The sequence below is a fragment of the Lissotriton vulgaris genome, chromosome 9, assembly GCF_964263255.1.
Source record: "Lissotriton vulgaris chromosome 9, aLisVul1.2, whole genome shotgun sequence".
Lineage (NCBI taxonomy): Eukaryota > Metazoa > Chordata > Amphibia > Caudata > Salamandridae > Lissotriton > Lissotriton vulgaris.
The window spans coordinates 669,788,176-669,811,348 of NC_141697.1; the positions used below are offsets into that span (position 1 = coordinate 669,788,176).

General features: G+C 41.9%; 1 protein-coding gene across 1 annotated transcript in view; it reads left to right on the top strand.

Moving 5' to 3' along the window:
- The first annotated feature begins 21,774 nt into the window (after window positions 1-21,774).
- Window positions 21,775-23,173, top strand: part of LOC147692079 (uncharacterized) — a 62,955-nt gene continuing 61,556 nt past the window's right edge. The window contains exon 1 of the mRNA XM_086936733.1: window positions 21,775-21,898. The gene's annotated coding sequence lies outside the window, so the exon portion shown is untranslated. The remainder of the gene's footprint in view (window positions 21,899-23,173) is intronic.

Here is a 23,173-nt window from a genome sequence, read left to right on the forward strand (position 1 = left end):
CTGCTCTCAGACAATGCTGTCTCCACCTCCTGCCAGGAAGCTGCACCCAGGTGGACAGAACTGGCTTTGACTAGGCAGAGACACCCTCTGCCTTCAGAGGACAAAGGATTTTGCAGTATAAATATTGGGGCCCAGACCCCCGAACTTTGGATCGCTTCTGGGAATCAAGACGAGCCTTTGCTGAGGAGAAGAACCAGGAAACTGAAGGAGGAGACTACCCCTGTGCTGTGTGCTGTTTGGGGGTGGCCTGCAGTGGTTGCTTCATTGCCAAAGAAAGGAGAAAAAGACTGAGTGTGCTTTCATCATCTTGAAGAGGATCTCGAAGGGCTTGAAGATTGAGCTTTCCTCCTGCCTGAAGTCTCAGGGCTACAAGACTTCACCACCGGCTCCCCCCTGAATTCCCTTGCTGGGAATTGAAGTGCTTGCTGTTGTGCTGGGGCATTGAAGAGACTACGAGTCGCTGGAAGCTGGAAGCGCTATGTAATAAGGAGAAGCGTGTCGCTGCCACAGCAGTTGCCGTCACATCGCAGAAGAAGCCTGTCGCCGCCGCAGATGTTCACCATCGCATCACCGGAGAAGCATGTTGCAGGGCCTGCCGCGGCTCAGAAGTTACAGAGTTCGCCGCACGGCCATCAGGCGTGCACACACCGCATCCATCGTTGTCACATTGCATCAAAGATGCATTTTGTCGCATCACATCAAGGCGCCATCTTATCTCATCGTCACCGGGCCGCAGTAAGAAACAACGCATCAGCTCCCTGCACCATAAGAAAGCGAGCCTCAACTGCCCAGCGCAGCAGTAAGGAAACAACACATCCACTCCCCTGAGTGTAAGGAACGGCGCATCAACTTCCCTGTGACCCTTTTGCTTGTTCTGCATGACGCATCTATGGTACTTTGAGAGTAAAGTGTTGCATTTACAATCCAAAGTGAACTAAGCTATTTCTACCATTTTAAAGTCTTATTTTGGAATATTGTATTGTGGATTTTTGTTGTTGGTCTTGCGTTAAGTCTATATAAAGAATACCTATTTTTCTAAACCTATGCGGTGTCCATCTGTAGTATTTTTACTGTATTACTGTATGTGTTCACAAATGCTTTGCACACTGCTGCTGAGATAAGGCTGCCTGCTCATACCAAGCTACCAAGGGGGTGAGCAGGTGTTATTTTAGGAGTGTAACCCCTTACCCTGACTAGACACAAGGGTCCCTATATGGACAAAGGTGCCAACCATTGCCAACTAGAAACCCCCAAATCTAACAATTACTAGTTTGCCATTAAACTATTTTCTTTAGTGCCTGGATCATGATACCAATTTCTTCTATCGATGTGATCTTGATGTATAGCTGTGTATCATCAGCGTACATGTGGAAGGAGATGTTTGCTTGCTGTAAGATTTCTGTGAGTGGCTCTACATACAAATTGAAAAGAGCAGGGGATAGTGTTGAGCCTTGTGGTACTCCAATAACATTTCTTGATGAAGCAGATCGTGTTTGGTTCACTATGATTTTTTGCAATCTGTTTTTAAGAGCAAACTCAACCACTTTAGGACTGTGCTCTATAGGCCCATTCAATTTTTTCAAAAAATCTAGTATTTTGGTACGGTTTACAGTGTTGAATGCCGATGATAGGTCAAGCAGGATTAGGAGACAGGTTTTGTGGTGTTTGAGGGCAAGTAGAGTGTAGTGTAGTTCCTAGTTTCCCACTAGGCCCTGCGCATTGGAATAACATAAACAGTAGTATCGACGTGGAACTGGCTATATTCCAGGCCTCCACTGACTATGCTAAACTTAATTGGGTTGTGTTACCAACTAGCTCAGAGGTCACTGGAAACTTTCTTCTCTGCATAGGAAGTGATCAGCTTCCTTGGCACAGACAAGAAGGGATTCAGTTTTCCAACAACCGTGCAACATGACAACTTTGCTCCTCAGATCAAGAGTCGATCTCTAGGGTCGTGTGAAACAATAGACATAGATTTCACTCAGTCAGTCTGGTGCAGTTTACTTTCACAATATGTAGAGAATAGAGAGACGGGCGTTTATCAATAAAGGTTGACATTTATTGAACAGTCTTTCTTCTCGTACAAGAGAAATGTATTGCCACAATTGCAATAACTGTTATTATAAAAAGTACGTACAGTAAGATAAGAATTGCGAAATAGAACTGTAAAAGCATTGATATGGTTTCTTAGCCATACAATGGTTTAAAAGTAATAAAACATATATACAGTCATATATACATTAGGCTAACATACTCAACTGGTGCTTCTAACTAAGCCTACCCCGGTGTGCCTGACCTAAGCCTAACACGTGAGAAGGGGAGTAAGTAAGTAGCTTAAGTTAAGTTGGTTTTGCCAAGGTTTGTTTCAAGAATTCTCTTTTAAGGGTTTAGTCAACACCATACCTCTGAATAGAATGATGGAGGATTGGTATCTCCTTCAGGGGTCTCTCTCGATATCCCAGTCACCTGCGAGGGTAAACCGGAAGCGCCGGGACTGGATTTCTCTGCACGAGAAAGGCAGCGGCTTCTCTCAGCGCGTCGGGAGGAAGGAGGGGTGACAGCGTCCGCGGGCAGCTGGGCTGGATGTCTTCGCAGAGGACGGCTGCACGGCTCCTCAAGCGTACTGAACCACAGTTCGCGCTGTAGCGGCGATAATGGTAATCAGTAGCTTCACCACCACAGGATAGCAGGCTGCAGCGACAGAGTGCTAGTTTTTACCAACACTGGTCATGCAGGCAGCTGGCATCAGCAACAGTAGCTCTCGCTCAACAGCAGCTAGCTTCGCATTGCTTAAGGCAACGTTGGTAATATTTATACCTGACAGGTGCCGGGTTTGACGCAAGTTTGCTGGACATAAGACGTCAATAAAAGATGTCACTAGGAAGTGGCAGCTATCAGTTGCTCATTAGAGTTCTATTACTAATCAAAACATAGCAAGCGGGGATTTCCAGGTTTTGCTAAGTTTTTATCTTGTTGAAGAACTCGGAGTGTTATCTAGGAATATCAGATAGTGACTGCTGCTCTGTCATTGCACTAATTGGTTGCAAAGGAAGTAGCAGAGAGTCATGCTGAAATGTGGCTCTGTGGCTCTGCTCGTGTGAGGCCAGAGATGACTTTTCAGAAAATCGCACTTGAACGGTTATGCCAATATAGGGAATAAAGGGCTTTATAGCCGAATAGGGGCATAAGGTCACAGTATCGATCAGGAACCTAGATAAGCACATGACACCCACTCCACGAATTCATGTCCATCAAAATTACTAAACTAAGCAATTAGATGCATGTGTAACATTGTGTAACATAGCCCACCCCAAAATACATAAATGCATTCGAAATAGGCGTACTTGTAATACATGGAATTTAGGTACTGTACGTAGTTTTAAAAGCATAGTAATCATTCAAGATGTATTGCATATAAAATCAATGAACGATTATGCAAAAAGAATTACACATGAAGTATCTCTGACAGAAGAAATGCGAGATAAATCATCACATAAAAATGTATTGTAATAACATGTGTGCTAGAGGCTGGTGTAATGTTGTTATGTCTCTAGAAGTGTTTAGAAATAGAAGTGTGAAGCTTCTGTTCTCTAAGAATAGTTTTTACGTCAAGCAAAGAATTGTTCGTGCCAAAAAAAGTAAAAGGGTCAATATTCGAAAAATTGTCCAATTCAAAGAAAAATCAGTTTACCAAAGCTCCTGGCAGTTTTTTGTTGATCAAAACTGAAGGCCGAATCCAGAGTTCATAGGAACGCTGTGTGTCGGAAAGCTTTTCAAAAGTTATTGTTTCTCTATGGGTGAGAACATCGTATCAGACAGGCTCGCAAAGAATTGGTCTACAAAATCAGGTGATAGTTCAACCAAATTAGATAGCGCTGAAACTTGGCAGGTGTGAGAATGATTGCTGTCATCGAAGGCAGGATCAGCAATGCTCACAGAACGTTGTACCTGGATGATGTTGCTTTTGTCACTCGCTCCACTGTTACCACTTGGCTGTAGTACAGGAGTCTCCACGAATGCCGTCATCAGGATTGGTAGCCGCTGGGGACAACACAATGCGTGAGCCGTTATTGGACTTAGCAAAGTATCGGCGTCCATTGGTACTGCTGATGGAAGTGAAAGACAGATGTCCAACACGCATTCCTCGCCGCAAAGCATACACCGTAGCACAGGTAAAATGCAATTTTGCCATATCGGTCTGAATGAAAGGAACCAGGTCATGTTTAGATCTCTCAGCCTGGCCAATCCGAGGACGTTAGTTATCCTGTCCCTGTAGCGCATTGCTAGGATTGTCTCTTCCATTCCCATGGGAGCTATGTCTGAGCCGAGGCTTGCCATAACGTAGCAGGAGGGTCAAAAATAGAATCCCTGCGATGAGTCCAAAAAATAGTGGAATACCACCAAAAATGGAGTGCACAAAATTAGGAAAGATTCCCAAAATTGCCTGGAAGGGTGTTAGCAGTCCCGTAAAGACTGTCTTAAATATGCCTGGGATGCTTGTTGCACTAGACATGTTAAGGAGTTGGTCGAGCATTTGTACGAAATGCACGGGGCAATTTGTTGATAAAAGGTCATGGACCTCAGTAGCCGTCCTTGCGACTAGAAGATCATACGTCTCTTTAGATGACGTTAAAGGCACTGTTGTCTGTAAAAGCACAGATTTCATTTTGCTTAATGTATCAATTCGTATAGAATAGAGATTCAGACGAGGCCAGATGGGAGTCACTATGTCTGGAGGCCCGCTCGGGAACAATGCTTGCATACAGCATTTGACCATGGACGTTACTTCTACTAGATAACTTAGTCCGGGCGCGAGGCCACAGCACCTGTGATCCGTTCTTAGAATGTAACTCCCGTTTGCGAGTTGCATAAAGAAGGGCTCTATCTGAGTTGCAGGTGTGACTAGCTGGTGGCATGAAAGGTTGTTTGAATTTCCATCACATGCTCCGTGTAAATTAATACCCTGACACAAAAGTATACCGCTTAGTGAGTGTTTACAGTTGTCACCACTAAGAAATACATTTTTGTCACTGTCACTGTAGCAAGAATGAGTGTATGGTAATTTCCATTCGGATTTAATATATCCTTTACCCAATTGTTCATACTGGCCAGCAGGTATGTACTCAAGGCACTTATGAAATCGGAAAGTTGTTATCGGAATTGTGATAATTCCGTGTATTATCCATTCAATGACAGGACTCTCTGACATTGTCAATGGTAATCTCTCGAGTTTCTCGATGCTCAAAATTGTATAGTCTGCTCCTTTCTGTGCCAAACTGATCTGTTTATCAGTAAGGTTAAAAATGGAAAACAATGACGTTGTGTTAATTAAACGCCAAGGCACATAGCCTGAACGAAGATTTTGCAGCGTCCAGCCTAGTTCTATAATAGAGCGTAGTTGAGACTGGCCATGTTGTAACATTAGCAAATCTCTGTCTATCACATCAAAGGCAGAGGATACAATATTGTCCAAAGAATATATTCTGGAAGACAGAGTCATTAACCCATTGTCTACCACAGAAAGTGATTTCTCCAAATTAATACGATCAATTTCTCGTATTTTTTCAGCAGTTTCAATTTGCTTTACTTTCCAAGCCTCGTTGTAAGCAGCATAGATACTGGTCGCTATGAAACGCTTTTGACGCTGTTTGCGTGGTCCAAGAATGAAATCGCGCAAATCAGCACCATCTTTTAATAAAGACAAGTGTTGCTTAATTTCAGCCAGTGTGGATGTAGCTAGCCATTCTAGGCAGAGTTTACCTACACTGTATGTTGTTATTATTCCTGGATGTTGTCTCTGGGAATATCTTGAGTCTAATCTGGTCATTTTTAAACCCTTTGTTTTATTCAGGAATCTATCTTGACAGCTATTTGTGTCTGTAGGCCAGATTAACCACTTTTTCCAATCAGGATGTGTTCTGTTGAAATGTAAAATGTGTGACACGTCTAACTCATTATCTGCAGTTGCATTCTCAGCTATTGGCTTTGGTATAGACGGTGTTTTCATTTCTTTGTTCTTAGCTAGGCCAAGACAGGATGTTTGGTGTACAGTGTCATTTAAAAATAACATTTGTTCTGGTATCATGCAGGTTCTAAACAGTGCTTCTAAGCCTTGCACCTGCCAATCTTTTGTACCCCAAATTGTTTTCGTTTCAATATTATTTTTCCAATAATCAAAACCAAATGTCATCATTTTGTCATAAAATGCTTCTGAATATATCAATTTAGAATTTGTCAGCATCGTTTTCATTCCTGTTTTATCTAACAGTTTATAATAAAACGTTTCTGCATCACTGGTGTTGAACCCTGAGAAGTATTTGAATTTCTCAAAGAATGCTTTAGAACTGCTTTTAGGTGGTGTAGAACAATGTTCCCATTGATTATACATAAAAACATTTCTAGGCTGTGCAGATTTATGCAAGTAATGATCCCCATAGTGGGTGTAACAGAATAACTGCTCATAACTAGATGAACCTTGTAAATAATCATGATCTGTGAATCTAGCTGACATAACTAAATCAGACATCATGTCATTAATACTGTTAAAGTCCCAATCATCAGAGAATGTACTTGGTGTAACAAAGTCACTTAAGGAAACCTTTAGTTGATGAGGATACTTCAGGATTTCGACCGGACCATAGATCTCATAGTCTGTTTTCTCCCATACTACCCCACCAGGTATTGGAATTGCTGTGACATTTACTGTTGACAGTTCTCTTTTCTTCACGTGGGATGATCTGTGTGGTTTCAGGACTAGGTTGATGTTCTGACTTGCTGTGTCCATTCAATTGTAATGAACTTCCCTAAAATTAAAACTAAAATTAGGCATAGTAGGAGTATGAATACCCCTGAGATAATCCAATGCTCAATCAACGGTGAATCCAGATATAGTTCTTTGATTTGTTGAAGGAGTCCTGTTGTATTTTCTTTAGAATACTTTTTTGTTTCTGGCATCACTTCGGGGTCGTTTTCATCTTCAGAGAAGTTGTCGAAGTTGATGAAATAACCAGAGGCAGTTCTGTCAATTGATGGGATTGTTCTTTCAATCTGTCTCTCGGTAGCATTTTCTGATGCCACATTAGTGTAGACTGGTGTTGATTCTTGACGAACTGTTTCAATCTGTGTTTCAAGAGGCACGAGTTCCATGGCATTATTGCATAGTCCTTCATTGTGCACTGCAGGCTGATCGAATGTGATGAGTCTTTCAGTTTGAACCTCTTGGATTGTTGCAAGTTTGGGTATTCTGTTGTTTCTTGGGAGTCCACTGGGCCTACTGTTGATTATAGGCCACATGCTTGTGGTTTTACCAGATCGATGGATACGACTCTGTTCTCCTTTTTACCAGCAAGGGGCGGTAGCACAACTGATCTTGTTCCGGTGACTGCCAAGACAGGTACTGCTTTTCTGTAAGAAGGCCCAAATTCCTTCTTCACCGCGATCTTTTCTCTGACTAGATCCCCAATCTTTGGAATCCAGACAGGCCTTGCTGGGGCTGTTGCGGGTGGTGCCTCGTCAGTGGTACTTGGCTGTTGCTTTAACTTTATGTTGCTTAATGATTTTCTTGTTTCATTCAGTTCCTGTAAAACAGCCAAACGGTCTTTTACTTCAAACTGCTTTGTTTCTTTTTGTACCACTGACATCTGACTATCGAGGTCCTGAACGTTCATTCTAATTCCGAACAATAGTTCGTATGGGCTGAAACCTTTCAGAGAATTTCTTGGCATGTTGTTAAGACTAGTCTGGACACTTATTAAATGTTTGACCCACCCAGCGCCTGAACCTAATACCTTCGCTGTTATAGATTGCTTTATATCCCGGTTTTTTCTTTCCATCACACTTGTGCGATGGATAAGAATACCGCAACCCAATTCCCATGCTAGCCATGGCCCCCCTATAGGCTCGAGAGCTGAAAGCAGGACCCTGGTCAGAATGGAACGTGGTAATTGCGTATGTGCCGATATGGACTCGCTAATCTTTTTATAACAGTTCTAGCGTCAGCCGAGTGCTGGAGGCCTCATTATTTAAGTGTATTTCGTCTTAAACGTTGTACACTGGGACGCGCTTCTCTTCTTTGATTGCGCAGATAGACCGCCTTATGCTGTCTAGAAGGGATCCTGAAACTACACTGGCCTGTTCATTACTGCGATCTCTGTTGCAGTCTTCACAATTTTGAGCAAAACATTGAATATCTATACTCATTCCTGGCCACCAGTACTCTGATTGCAATTTCTTCAGAGAGGCTTTGATTGTTTGGTGTCTCAGTCCCAACCCCATGTGTGCTTCCAGTAAGAGGAAGCCCCTCCTGCTCCTGTTTGGAATTACTCTATCCCCCACTCCAGGGATTCGAGCAAAAGGAACGGAGTTTGCATCGATTATGTATGCATAATTGAGTGGATAGTTTACGGGTAGTGCTGCGCAGTCGCCTTTTACGGTCGTTCTTACTGCCAGCATGGTTTCCCCGTCTATATACTTATCTGTACGCTTTTTTGTGACTACGGAAGCCGGGTTAGTTGCTTCCGTGGTGGCTGTATTAGCCAATGAATTCCCTGCAACGTGAACGCCATCACGTTGAAGACTCTGTGCGTGAATCACGTGAGTCATTTGTAGTTCTTTGTGTAAAAGAGCTACCTCGTTCCAGAGCTTTTTATGCTTTATTGTGGCACCTGTGTCATCTTTGTAGTCGTTTTCGATCCAACTCTGCAGTTTGTTATTGAAAGAATTGACGCAAAAATGAGAATCGCACACTATAAGTGTGGGGAATTCGCGTTCTGCATTTTCGAGCGCCATCTTTAAAGATCTGATTTCAGTTCTTTGAGCCGAACAGTACTTAACTGATTCAGTTTTTGTTATTTTCGGTTTGATTTTACCGCACAGCCAACGACATTTAATGATCGCACATGCTGCATCGTAGGATTTTCTCTCTACGTTGAAATGCTGTACAAAGCTATCTGTGTAGATTATACAGGCGTATTGTGGGAGAGGCAGGATTTCGATTGGCAGAGGATATTCTTCTTCATAATCTAAATCATTCAGTTCTGTGTATTGCGGGGCGAAAAAGTATTTCACATCTTCCGCTCCTAGAGAATCTATGCACTGTATCCATTTTGGATTCAGTGACACTGTAGGCAGGTTTACTGGGCTGAATAGCGCCTCGAAGGCGGATTCCGCTGTGAGGATATTAATCCGTTTGCCGTGTGCTAGTTCTCTTTCATTTGCTAATGCGATTTGCACTGCGTTCACAGTTTTTTCTGTGCAACTGAATGTTTTTTCTGCTTGTGTGTACAAGTGAGATTTAATTGAAATTGGTACCTTTTCTCCCTCATTAGAGGTTAGGTATGTGAATCCGCATCTTCCTGGGATGACTCGGATTACAAGATCACGTGTGTTGTCACGTGTATCTAATTTTGTTTTTGCTAACATGTCTGTTTGCAGTGATCTCAAAATTTCTGTGTGTTTTTGAGTCCAATTGATTTGTTTTAAATCAGGTTTAATTAGTTCGTAGAGAGGTTTAACCCTCTCTGCGTAATGTAGGATGTAAGTTCTTCCGAAATTCAGAAAACCTAGTATTGATTGTAAATTCTTCAGCGTTTTTGGAGCTTGGAGTACAGCGCACTTCTCTAAGAAGTTGTCCGCTAGGCTTTTCCCTTCACTTGATAATTCGTACCCTAAAAATAGTACTGTCAGATGGGCAATTCGGGACTTTTTAAAGTTGAATTTGTAACCCTCCGCTGCGAACCCAAGTATAATGGTGTTCACTCTTTTCAAGTGAGTATCCAAGTCGTCGTCTGTGAGATAAATATCATCTACGTAAGATAATGCTTCATCATCATAGATCTGTAGTAACTCTGTTACCCTAGCTGAGAATAGTCCTGGGCTGTTCTTGAACCCCTGTGGGAGTCGACAGAATTTTTTCTGCGACCCAAATGCGGAGAAAGCGGTCAAGTATCTGCTTTCTGGTGCAATGGTTTGACAAAAGAAACCATTAGAAATGTCTAATGTCGTTTTGTATTTTTTCCTAACTATGTTATTCATTAGGGCTGCACTATGCGAGTTTTGTACTGCAAAAGTTTTGCAACATGTATTAAGATGTCTGTAGTCCAAAACTAGACGATATGAATTGTCTGGCTTGGAGACAGGAAACAAAGGATTGTTCATTTGAGAGGTGCATGTTTCAATCACCCCCTGGTACTCAAGTTGATCTAAGATCTCCCTGACTTGTTTTTTAGCTTCTTGCTTTATGGGATACTGCCGTTGGGCAGTTGGTTCACTTTTTAATTGGATTTTGTGAGGCGGTGAATCCTCATCCCATCCTACGTGATTTTTATACAATGCAGGTGCCTGGGCTACTGCCCATTTCCTGGCATATGTGTATTTTTTGTGAATCGGAATGTGATTCGAGAAGGCAGGCATAATCACTTCTTCGCCACGAGGGCACTCCCTGACAAACTCCGGGGGCCAATCTTTTTCAGCTAACAGAATATCATAGCCTTTTGAGAGCTTATCCCAAAATAGACCCTTAATTTTCCTAGTCTTATCACCCTCCATACGCAATGTTATTTCGTATATTTTATGGGGCCCGCTAAGTCTGGCGTCGGCAGTTTCAACCTGAATGTATTCATTCGTGTCCACTGTCTCCAGATGACTCATCAAGTTCTTGCGCGCTATACTGATCTCTGCTGCACTGTCCAACATTGTCAATGCCCACTCCCCGTTTTTCAACTGTGTCCTCAGTATTCTCGGCATGGTTGATTACTCTAATACTGGCTACCTTCTTTTTCTGAAATTGAGATTTCTTATTTTGAGCAGGTTCCTTGTCTTTGGACTTGGTGTGCTCTCCTGGGTCTGACCGTCCTCTTCTTTCCGAATTCTGTGGAAGAGATCGAGAGGGACGTGTATCAATACTTTGATATCTATCAGGTTTTTTTATATTATCCCTATTTCTAAGGTTATATCTTTTCTCAGAGGGCTCCCGTTGGGGAGACTGGCGTTCTCGAGTCGGAGTTCTTTCCCTCCGTCGAGGAGACCTTCCTCTGGTCTGGAAAACTTTTTCCTTGGGAGTGGATTGTTTATTTCCATCCCAGCTCTTTTTAGGAGTGTTTAAATTATTTTTAATAAATAATTTTTCAGGATTTTCGAGCAGTTGGGGCTTAACTGGTTTTCCACCCAAGCTGTCTCTACCTAATTCTTCATAGCATTTTTCTATGATTTTTGCAAGCTCAACAGGATCTTTTATATCTGTTTCCCTCAACTTCTGGCGAATCGCCACAGATGCTGCTTCTCCCTTTATATTGGCTAATAATATAGCCGTGACCTGCTTGAAATCTTTCAGTAATTTCATACCTAGATTTAAAGCTGGTTCTGGACCGAATTCATTTTGAATCTGTTTTAGCACGTCTGGTATTACCGCCATAGACGGAACACCGTGTGTTTTTGTGTAAATGGAAGCAAAGACTGTACCCCAAGTGTCGCAGTCCTCCACGTGTGGTGCGATTCCCATAGGAAGGCAGATGGTCAAGATTCTGTGTTTCTCAATAGGGGTAGTATCAGGAAATACTGCCTCTATTTGAGTGATTTTCTGGGCTAACCAGAAAGGAATTTGTTCCCGTTTTACGGGTGTTTTACCAAGACATGACTGTATGTTCTGTGGTGTAATTTTATTTGTGTTCCCCTGATGAGGGGTCAGCTGTGGTGAATTAACAGCTGGCTGGACTGTTGCAGTCCGTATTACATATTGGACTAATTGCCTATGTATTTTTATTAATGTGTTTAGCTGTGCTAACAGCTCTTCCTTAGACATTTTCGCAATGTCAGGATGTGGTGTGTAGCTGGCTAGAACCGGCCACGTGGCTCCTGGTCTGCCTAGAGGACCGAGCCTAGTTATGTGATCATTGTGTTTTAGGGCGCCATTAAACCAGAGCAGGTGCTCTTGAAATTTAAGTGGGATTTCAATCTCCTCGAAAGGAGCGTACTCTCCCGGAGGTTCCTCTATTTTGTAATAGTGAAACTCTTGTGTTATTGCGTTTACCGCTGGAAAGTTTATCCATGAATAGAATACCTCTGTCTGCCGATACTCGTGAGCCTCTATCACGAAAATTACTGTACCACCTTGAGGTGGCAGTCCGTTTTCTATAAGTTTTAAAGTTATAGATCTTCTTAACTGGACCGGGATGATAATAGCATCCGGGTCTGCTTCGAGGAGACTTGTGTCTTCCTCTATTAGTATGGAAGCTAGTCTAACTGCTTCCTCATTGTCTGACATTTTAAAAATGCAGTTTTGCAGAGTAGGTCTCCAAGGAGACAAAGATTAGATGCACAATATTTTGGAACACTGTATCCTTCAACGTTGAATAAACTGGAGCTTTACATAGGAATCTCTTCCTACTAAGGTCGGGCGGATTTTAACCTTTCACCCACTCCAGACGTCTATTGGAGTATTTACGGGTGAAAGGGGTGTGAAATATGCACGACTGAGTTACTCTACAAGTCTTACGTTAGTTTATCGCCTTACCAAACGTTGGGCGCCATGTAGTGTAGTTCCTAGTTTCCCACTAGGCCCTGCGCATTGGAATAACATAAACAGTAGTATCGACGTGGAACTGGCTATATTCCAGGCCTCCACTGACTATGCTAAACTTAATTGGGTTGTGTTACCAACTAGCTCAGAGGTCACTGGAAACTTTCTTCTCTGCATAGGAAGTGATCAGCTTCCTTGGCACAGACAAGAAGGGATTCAGTTTTCCAACAACCGTGCAACATGACAACTTTGCTCCTCAGATCAAGAGTCGATCTCTAGGGTCGTGTGAAACAATAGACATAGATTTCACTCAGTCAGTCTGGTGCAGTTTACTTTCACAATATGTAGAGAATAGAGAGACGGGCGTTTATCAATAAAGGTTGACATTTATTGAACAGTCTTTCTTCTCGTACAAGAGAAATGTATTGCCACAATTGCAATAACTGTTATTATAAAAAGTACGTACAGTAAGATAAGAATTGCGAAATAGAACTGTAAAAGCATTGATATGGTTTCTTAGCCATACAATGGTTTAAAAGTAATAAAACATATATACAGTCATATATACATTAGGCTAACATACTCAACTGGTGCTTCTAACTAAGCCTACCCCGGTGTGCCTGACCTAAGCCTAACACGTGAGAAGGGGAGTAAGTAAGTAGCTTAAGTTAAGTTGGTTTTGCCAAGGTTTGTTTCAAGAATTCTCTTTTAAGGGTTTAGTCAACACCATACCTCTGAATAGAATGATGGAGGATTGGTATCTCCTTCAGGGGTCTCTCTCGATATCCCAGTCACCTGCGAGGGTAAACCGGAAGCGCCGGGACTGGATTTCTCTGCACGAGAAAGGCAGCGGCTTCTCTCAGCGCGTCGGGAGGAAGGAGGGGTGACAGCGTCCGCGGGCAGCTGGGCTGGATGTCTTCGCAGAGGACGGCTGCACGGCTCCTCAAGCGTACTGAACCACAGTTCGCGCTGTAGCGGCGATAATGGTAATCAGTAGCTTCACCACCACAGGATAGCAGGCTGCAGCGACAGAGTGCTAGTTTTTACCAACACTGGTCATGCAGGCAGCTGGCATCAGCAACAGTAGCTCTCGCTCAACAGCAGCTAGCTTCGCATTGCTTAAGGCAACGTTGGTAATATTTATACCTGACAGGTGCCGGGTTTGACGCAAGTTTGCTGGACATAAGACGTCAATAAAAGATGTCACTAGGAAGTGGCAGCTATCAGTTGCTCATTAGAGTTCTATTACTAATCAAAACATAGCAAGCGGGGATTTCCAGGTTTTGCTAAGTTTTTATCTTGTTGAAGAACTCGGAGTGTTATCTAGGAATATCAGATAGTGACTGCTGCTCTGTCATTGCACTAATTGGTTGCAAAGGAAGTAGCAGAGAGTCATGCTGGAATGTGGCTCTGTGGCTCTGCTCGTGTGAGGCCAGAGATGACTTTTCAGAAAATCGCACTTGAACGGTTATGCCAATATAGGGAATAAAGGGCTTTATAGCCGAATAGGGGCATAAGGTCACAGTATCGATCAGGAACCTAGATAAGCACATGACAAGAGCACCGTCCACAATGTGCAGATTTGCTGTTTTAGTGCTATGGTTTAATATGAATCCTGATTGGAAGTCATTCAGCAGTTTGAATTCGCAGATGTGTTGGCTCAGTTGTTGTTGTACACATTTTTCCAGAACTTTAGCTAGCATGAGAATGTTTGTTACTGGTCTGAAGTTGTTAAGGTCTGTGGGATTCTCTGTTGGTGTTTTAAAGATTGGAGTGACTTTCCCTGTTGTTAGGCAGTCTGGTAGTGAGACTTGGCGATAACAAAGCATTAATAATCTTTGTCCATGAGGGGATGAGCAGATGGTTTATTGTAGACCAACAATTTGCAGGTAGGGGATCATTGAAGTGATTGTTTGGTTTTATGGTTGAGATAATCTTTGCAATATCTGTGTCAATGGCAGGCTTGAATTCTGACCATAGAACATTATTTTTAGGCATTTCCAGCGCTGGGTGATATTGAGGTGTGGTTGGGGTGTCCTTTTTGGTTGAAGGGCAATCCGCTGCCTTTTTAAGCTCCACCTATATTGATCTAGCTTTGGCTGTAAAGAAGGAGGAGAATTATTTGCTGCTTATGTCCGATTTTGGGATGTATGACGTTACAACGCGAAATATTACAACGCACTCCGTTACAACGCATTTTGTTACAACGCAGGATCCATTACATCGCATGCCTTTACAACGCATGACATTACATAGCAGATGCTATTACAACGCATGCCATTACAATGTAAGTATAGGTAAGTATATTATTTATTTAAAAAATGTAATTAATTTAAATTTAATTAATTAAATACATTAAATTATTTTTAAATAATTATTTTGTACATATATTACTTTAAGTTTATTTTTGAAAGAACTTTTAATAATAAAGAACTATTTTTAATAAATAATAAAATTATTAAAATTAATTTTTTTAATTAAATTAAAAGATTTATTTTAAAACTAAACCCTAAAAAAACCCTGTACCCCAAAACCCAAACCCAGCCCTGAACCCTAAAAATACCCCTGTACCCCAAAACCCAAACCCAGCCCTGAACCCTAAAAATACCCCTGTACCCCAAAACCCAAACCCAGCCCTGAACCCTAAAAATACCCCTGTACCCCAAAACCCAAGCCCAGCCCTGAACCCTAAAAATACCCCTGTACCCCAAAACCCAAACCCAGCCCTGAAACCTAAAAATACCCCTGTACCCCAAAACCCAAACCCAACCCTGAAACCTAAAAATACCCCTGTACCCCAAAACCCAAACCCAGCCCTGAAACCTAAAAATACCCCTGTACCCCAAAACCCAAACCTAGCCCTGAACCCTAAAAATACCCCTGTACCCCAAAACCCAAACCCAGCCCTGAAACCTAAAAATACCCCTGTACCCCAAAACCCAAACCCAACCCTGAAACCTAAAAATACCCCTGTACCCCAAAACCCAAACCCAGCCCTGAAACCTAAAAATACCCCTGAACCCCAAAACCCAAACCTAGCCCTGAACACTAAAAATACCCAAACACCCCAAAACGTATACCTCAGTACCCCAAAACATATACTCCTATACTCATACTTATTTTTTAAAATTACTTAAATTAATATATTTAATTTAAAATATAAAAAAACAAATTAATATATTTATTTATTTTTAATATTAATTAAATTAATTAAATAATGTTAAATAAAATATAAAATAAAATTATATACTTACCTATACTTACGTTGTAATGGCATGCGTTGTAATAGCATCTGCTATGTAATGTCATGCGTTGTAAAGGCATGCGATGGAATGGATCCAGTGTTGTAAAAGTTGCGTTGTAATAGAAGTGCGTTGTAAAAGTTGCGATGTAACGGCTGTTTCCCCCGATTTTGTAGCTGTTGGTGCAGATGTGGCCGTTTTATTGGATTGATCTTTTAGTAGTTCTAAGTGGTTCCTCTGTCTGATTTTCGCAAGTCTTTTTTTCCATTTAGAATGCTTTTATTGTAGAGCTTTCTGGCCTGTCTTAGTTGGATTAAATGGGGTGAGGAAGGGTGTTGTCGCCATTTTCGATCTGTGAGTCTGAGTGATCGTCTTTCTTTGTTGAGGGATTCGTTAAACCAAGGGTTTTTATCTTTGTCTGGGACCCTTTTGAGTTTTAATGGGGCTATGACCTCTATTATACTCATCATTGTATTTGTGTAGTATTCTGAGAGGTCACTGATGTCTACCAGGTTATTAGGAGGTTGCAGTTCTTTCTCACAGCGTGCTGCAAGAATTTCCATATAGAACCCTCTGGTGTCACAAATCCATTTTCTGGGTTTTAATGATTGTGAGGAGGTTTTCATTTTTGTGTGGGGTATTTGGAAGGTAATGATGTGATGACCAGACCAGTCGCAAGGGATGATCACGATTTTATCAACAGCTTTTTCTTTAGAGATGATCCAGTCTACGGTAGAGCCTTTTGAATGGGTTGGTAAATGGCATTCTTGAACCAACGATTGATCTACAAGGAAGGTTTTGAGTAGATTGATCTTATTGTCAGTATGATCATCCCAGTGAAGATTGAAGTCACTTAGGAAAATATCATTAGACTGGGGAGTAGTGTTTGCTGTGATGATTTCTATCAGCTGGTCTATGAACATGGTGTTTGCCTGGAGGGTGGTAAAATGTGTGAAGTTTGCAGCAAATTTGATTGTCTGAGGATCTTAGTGACAGACCGAGATATTCACAAGACTCTAAGGGGTCTGATTGTACTTTCATAATGGCAATGTCAGTTCTATGTATACACTCGAAACCTCCACCCTTTTTTTTGGTCTGTCTAGTCTCACAATGCAATAGTTCCGGGGGACCAATAGATCTAGGCATGGGGAGGATGAATTAGATAGCCATGATTCTGTTTGGATAGTTACCTCTATTTTCTGGTTTAAGATGAGGTCGGCTATGTCTGCGGCATGTTTTTTTTGCTGACCAACAGTTGAGTAGTAGACACAAAATGGATTTCTGTGGTTTAATCGATAATGAATCTTGCGTTTCGGGAATTAGTAACACATTTTTTAGGTTGTTGAAGTTTGGCATTCTCTGGCTAGTCTTTGCAATTCTATTCGCGTTAATTGGGACTGACTGAATGATATGTTCGTCTAACTTAGTGGGAAGATTGGGGGAAAGTTCATATGATAGCAAAAAGGTTTGTAACTCAATGTCTGTCAGGTATCTAAGTTGATTGTGGGGGCGGTGTAGTCTGGTAGTCGGTGCCATTGGGATAGACTTTAGTTTATTATGGGTATCGTGAGCGGCTTTCTGTAGGCACTTCAGTTTTGATAGACATTTTCCTAATAAGAGTAGTAGGTTCATCATATCCCTGATAGCGAGTTGCATGGCTTTGTCAGTTTTGCTTGATTGGGAGCTGAGATTATCATACTCCATACTGGGATGAGGAGATTTTAAAACTCCATACCAGGTTGAGGAGAGAAAGGAGATAGTATGGGTGACCCTGTTGGTATGTTAGAATATGTTTTCTCTTGAGGATTTGGGCTACTGTTGGCTTTTCTATGCATATTTTCTTATATCTTATTGCTGTTTCACGGTTATTAGAACCTGTCCTATGAATAGATATCCAAATATACTGGTCAGTGCCTGCTGACTCCATCCTAATTACTTTTTCCAGTATAGGATTAGGACCTGTGTTGGGGCTTGCTTCAGAGCAATAGGCTCTGTGGTTAGAAGGGGATACAGTGGATTTAGATAGGCGTGGGCTGTTACTCTTAGCTATTGAGCTTCTGGAATCCATTTTCGACTGGTGGGGCTCTATAGCGGTGATGTTTTTCTATCTTGGCAAATTGAGTCTTGTGTGTGGAGTTGGCTTGTGATTTATTATTTGGCAGGTTTCTTGAGTGAGGGCTTTTAAGAATGTGTTCTTTTAAGGTTGAGAAACCTTTGTCGAAACGTTCCAAATCTTTGTTGGCGGCTTGTGTGAGCATTGTGCTGTTCTTATAGCATGTTATATTCAGTGTAGCTCCAAATTTTCGAGAGTGTTATTAGCTTCTTAATGCCATAAGAAATGTTTCTCACTTCCTGTACCATAAGTATGTTATTTAGAGTGTTGCGTCATTTATCCATTTTAGTAGTGAAAAATATTAGGTTGTTAATAATGGTGCCTTTTTTATGTTGTATGAGGGGTCTATGTTATCACTTCTCCAGTTATTGACATCTCTGAAACTACAACGAAAATATATTTCTAATAATATTCCATGTAGAAGTAAATGTAAAGGCATTAGCCAGAGTTTTCCAAATTCACTAGCTGGTGGGAAATATATATCTTGGCGGGCAGACAAATCAGTAGGGTACACATTTCTGTGTAAAAATGTGAACATATGTATATATGTTTTGTTGAAACGTGGGGACTTTACATTGATTTCTCCTTGCAATGCTAAAGAGGGAAGCAGACAGTGGTGTGTAAAAAAGGTATATGGAGGTTAGGTTGAGTTATGTTCTGCTTTCATTACTCCCTCGACATTGTCCATTCAGTGTGGGTTGACAAACAAATATGGGGCTCAGGACAAGTGTGAGACCTTAGTTGGCTGCAAACATGCAGTATTTGACCTCACAGAAACTGCATGGTTTGAGAAAGGGATTAGGTAGAGCAGAGGGTCAAAGTCTCTCTGCATGCCTTGTTGTTTGATATTTTGCAAAACACAAAGTGCATTTATGATCTTATACACATTTTCAGGTTGTGCAGTGGCACACTGCTTATATAATTAAGTTATCAGGAGCATTACTTGAGGATACCAAAAAATGTACTTTATGATTCCTTTTCATTTGCTGCACCCTAGATAGGGCACGGTAGTGGGGCCTTGAAAGGGAATGAGAAGAGGGTGATAGAAGTGTGGCTCAGGGGTTAGAGGCGGCAGACCCGGAAGCTGAGATCGGTCCTGGACCAGGGTTCAATTCCCCGCCTCGGCGGGTCTTGGGCTCAAAAATTCCACGGACTCGATAATTCTCATTCCGGTGCCTACTCGACTCACGAGTTCACACTCTGCGACTCTGGGCAATAGCTTGCTTAATCTCCACTACGGCCCCTCGCGGCGGGATGCCTGGCTTTCACCTTGTGGATACCCTGCTGGGGTTATCTCACAGGGAATACCAGGACGGGTTCCCAAGGCAAGCGCCTTGATGCCTTCGGGTGATACGTGCGCTATATAAATCGCAATACATTTACATTTACAAGGCAAATGCTAAATCCCCTCTGAGGAGGAATGAAGAACGAATATGTATATGTATCTTTGCACGTACTGTAAGGTGTGCCATTCACCATCATAAAATGCCCCCTCTTGAACATGCGCATCTCATGTGTGTTTCTGCCATACAGTCTGTCAATGAAGCTGTCGAGTCTTGCTCCATGTCAACTTACGTTCACAGTTTTGAAGAAGCCCCTGGCACTGCAAACAGCCTGCACATTGCTGGTCTCCTGGAATAATGCAGTGCGTGGAAGTGCAGTGAAGTCAGCATCTTCAAATGAGTGGTGGCTGTTGGTGAAGCTAGCTTTTGCTCCCGTTCCGCAACATGTTAATCACTAACGGAAGCAAGGGGTATCTCTAGAACACCTCTTCCTCAAACATCTCAATAAGTGTGATCACTTGTCTCTATGGGGCATATTAGCAAGGGCGATATCACCGCTTTAGAGGGACTTTTTCCCGCTGAAGCAGCGATATTTTTATCGCCTTATTAGCAAGCTGTCGCTAACAGCAGTTAGCGAGAGGTTATAGGCGATAGCTACAAGTTCGGGGCCTGCTTTACATGTCAGCGATTTTTATCGCTAATGACATGCAAAGTGGGCGTACCCAAACTGTTAGCGACTGAAAGCAGTCGCTAACACAGCTATCGCCTATTAGCAAGGCTGGCGAAGCGATTAAAAAATTTGCACTAAGCGTGAATATCGCCAGAACCTAACGCATGCTCAGACCATGAATTAACCTGTATATCCAATGGGAGTTGAATATTCAGGTTAAGTCCCCATTAGCGATAATGTCTGAATATCGCTGGATTTCCGCATCGCATTTCGCCGCTATCGCCGGATATTTTATCGCTTTAGAGATAAACGTTGCTAATAGCACGTTATCTCTGCGATAATATCCGGCGATAAAAAAAATGCGCTAAGCCATTTAGCGATAATTATTGCTATTTGTTGCTAACATGCCCCTTTGTCCTCTCATCAGGTGCAGTGCAACAAACAATGGCGCTGTCATTGTAAAACACTTTGAGCATGTACTTAATGTGGTGACGTGTGTGGTTGGTCACTATGTCAATTGCAGCTGGAGTGGAGTGTGGCACACCTATTCTCAGTGAGCTCTCCTTATTGTTTAGTCGTACAGTAAGTACTTTAGTGTATAGTTCATGTGTGCAGTAAGTACCTTTGTGTATATTTGATGCGTGTTTTGGAAATCACCTCTGTATTTTAAATATGATTTATGCTGTGGAGACAATTTTTTTTACCTTGCTATCTAGATAACTGTTTTGTTGCACTTGATACTGTAGCTTATTCTTTTGTTAAGCAGTTGATTTTACTTTTTAAATTTTAATTCCCGTTCACCTTTGTGGTATGTTCAGCTTTTAGGTTGTGTGGTGGATGTTTAGCTGTTGTTGTGGCACTGTCTCTTGCGATCATTGGTCAGTGTCCTTTTTGTTTTTCAACGTATTTCTATTACTTGTACTTATACCGTGATTGAGTGCATCTATTATTTTTTGTATGAGTCTAAAGCAGTTTCTTTGATTGGCCTGTTTGTGGTGTGTGAATTTCATCGAGGCTATGTGGGTGTAATTCTGAACCTGCACGGCTTGCATTACTATGAGAGAAGTTGTGAGTGTTTCATTTTTTTGTGAAATTCCTTTCCTGCTGCCTGATTTTTGCAGGTGTATCAGCGGATTTGAATTGTCCTCCATGTGCCGCTTCTTTCATTTTCCTTTTGCCACACCCGGTTTTGAGGAGAAATTCCCCATTTGTGGGTCTATTCCCTTGCACATGCCCTCATTTATTGTATTGTATGTTGGATTTATATAGCGCTTATAACCCAGGGGTCTCTAAGCGCTTGCCTTGGGAACCTGTCCTGGCTTTTCCCTGTGAGATAGCCCCTACGGGGCATCCCCAAGGTTAAAGACAGGCATCCCGCCGCGGGGGGGCGTTGTGGAGATTAAGCAAGCTTAATGCCCAGAGTTGCAGAGTGTGAACCCATGATTAGGTCAGGCACCGAAGCGAGCTCAAGACCCTGCCGCGTCGGGAATTGAACCCTGGTCCCGGGTCTGACCTCTGCTTCAGGGTCTGCCTGCTCTAACCAGTGAGCCACACTTCTCCACTTGATAATTAGTTTCCGACTGTTCAATAGAGCGATGGCATGCCGGACAAATACAACAGTAGAAGTAAAGCTATTACTGCGCCTCCGTTTACGGACGGGGTCTTCAAATCACAAGCAAACGATTAATTGTGCTTGTGCCACTTGGTTGCTCAATGTGGTGATGACATGAAACTATTTTGCCAGCCAGTAGTCAGAATAGTGAATAATCGGCAGAGAGTTTTGGAAATCAGGCTGTGGATGGACATGTGGCATTTGCACTGAAGAGCAGAGCATATACAAAAAAACACGAAACATTCAAAACAAGAAAGTAAATGCATTCAGAAACCTCCTTAACCGCATCCTGAGCTTCTAGGTACGAGTCTCGACTTCATGCAGAGCAAGAAAAGAAACTGAACTCCCTCAAAACCTCACACGGATTCCCCCCGAGTTCAAAGTGATGCTGAGGAAGTCGAAGAACAGGAGTCTGTGAAGGGAAGCCTGATTCGTCTTGTGGAGCACTGACTGCCGAGCCCGATGTGAGTACAAATGAATCATCCAAATGCACTTGATTACATGAACATTTCTCGATCAATACCAATTAGTGATGTTTGTGTTCACTGAATTTTCTATAGTGCACAATGTGCCCAGGATCGAAGGTTGGGCCTCAAGTACTCCAAATTTGGGTGAAGGATCTTACTGCATACAGCATCTGATAAAAACATTAAAATTCGTCCATTTCGAATGTTCTTACTGGATTTAGTTATAGTGTATGCTATTTTAACTTTGAATGTCTAGCAGATAAAGCAATGGCACGAGTTCTATTTAAATTGAAAATAGGAACAGAAGCCAGTAGACCCGATTGGAAACCATTAAGTAGTTCAGTGATTCAACTGGAATCAATTGGAATTTCCTCCACAGCAGTTCAGCCCAGAAATCGAAATGTCTCCAAGTGGATCCAGCATAACTCTGCACCTAATCAGCTGAATGGACCGACCTCCAGGATATTTAGTCGTAGCTTTGTATTATAGCAGACCCATCCCAACCTTTCACCTTTATGAAGGGCCATAAGGTGGATGGTGCTGGCAAATGACATATCAATACAGTCATTACTCACAATACTAGTAGTAGCAATAGTAGTCGGTTTAGCAGTTGTACTTGGTGTACTACTGCTACTACTTGTGTTATTAATATTATTATTATTATTATTATTATTATTATTATTATTACACTGTAAAACGAATCCAGACTTCCACAAAACTGAAGACCACCTCACCAGTCCTTCTCGGCAAACTTCCCATCGCCTGGAACCCTTTTGCAGGCTAAGAAGTCACTCTCTAAGACAACGTCTCCTTCTTAAAACTAAAGTGCTCCTTTTCCTGAACCACCGGCACGCTTTAATGCTATCGCACCTCAGCCAAAGTCCTTAGAGGTACTAAAACTCACCCGCTCTCAAGTCAGTCACATATTCTTTTAAACCAAGGATTACAATGTGATCTCTGCTATATGAAAGATCAGGATTTGGTCCATGTCATTTTTGTTTGCCCAGCTTTAATGTCGCATAGGCGAAAGTGGCAAAGATCCATCTGTCTCCAATTGAATATTCTGTCTGCTTCAGCTTTCATTGTGGCTATGAATAACCCCTCCCCCCAATGAAATGTTTTGTTTTAAATTGTATAATTTTTTTTAATGCTTTTTGAATCTGTATTAAGTGGTGATTTCGATGTTCAGTTTCACTCTATATATCTTTAATATTTCACCCTATGTAAATGTAATATCTTTTATTAGATTTGATGGAATGTAATACTTTATCT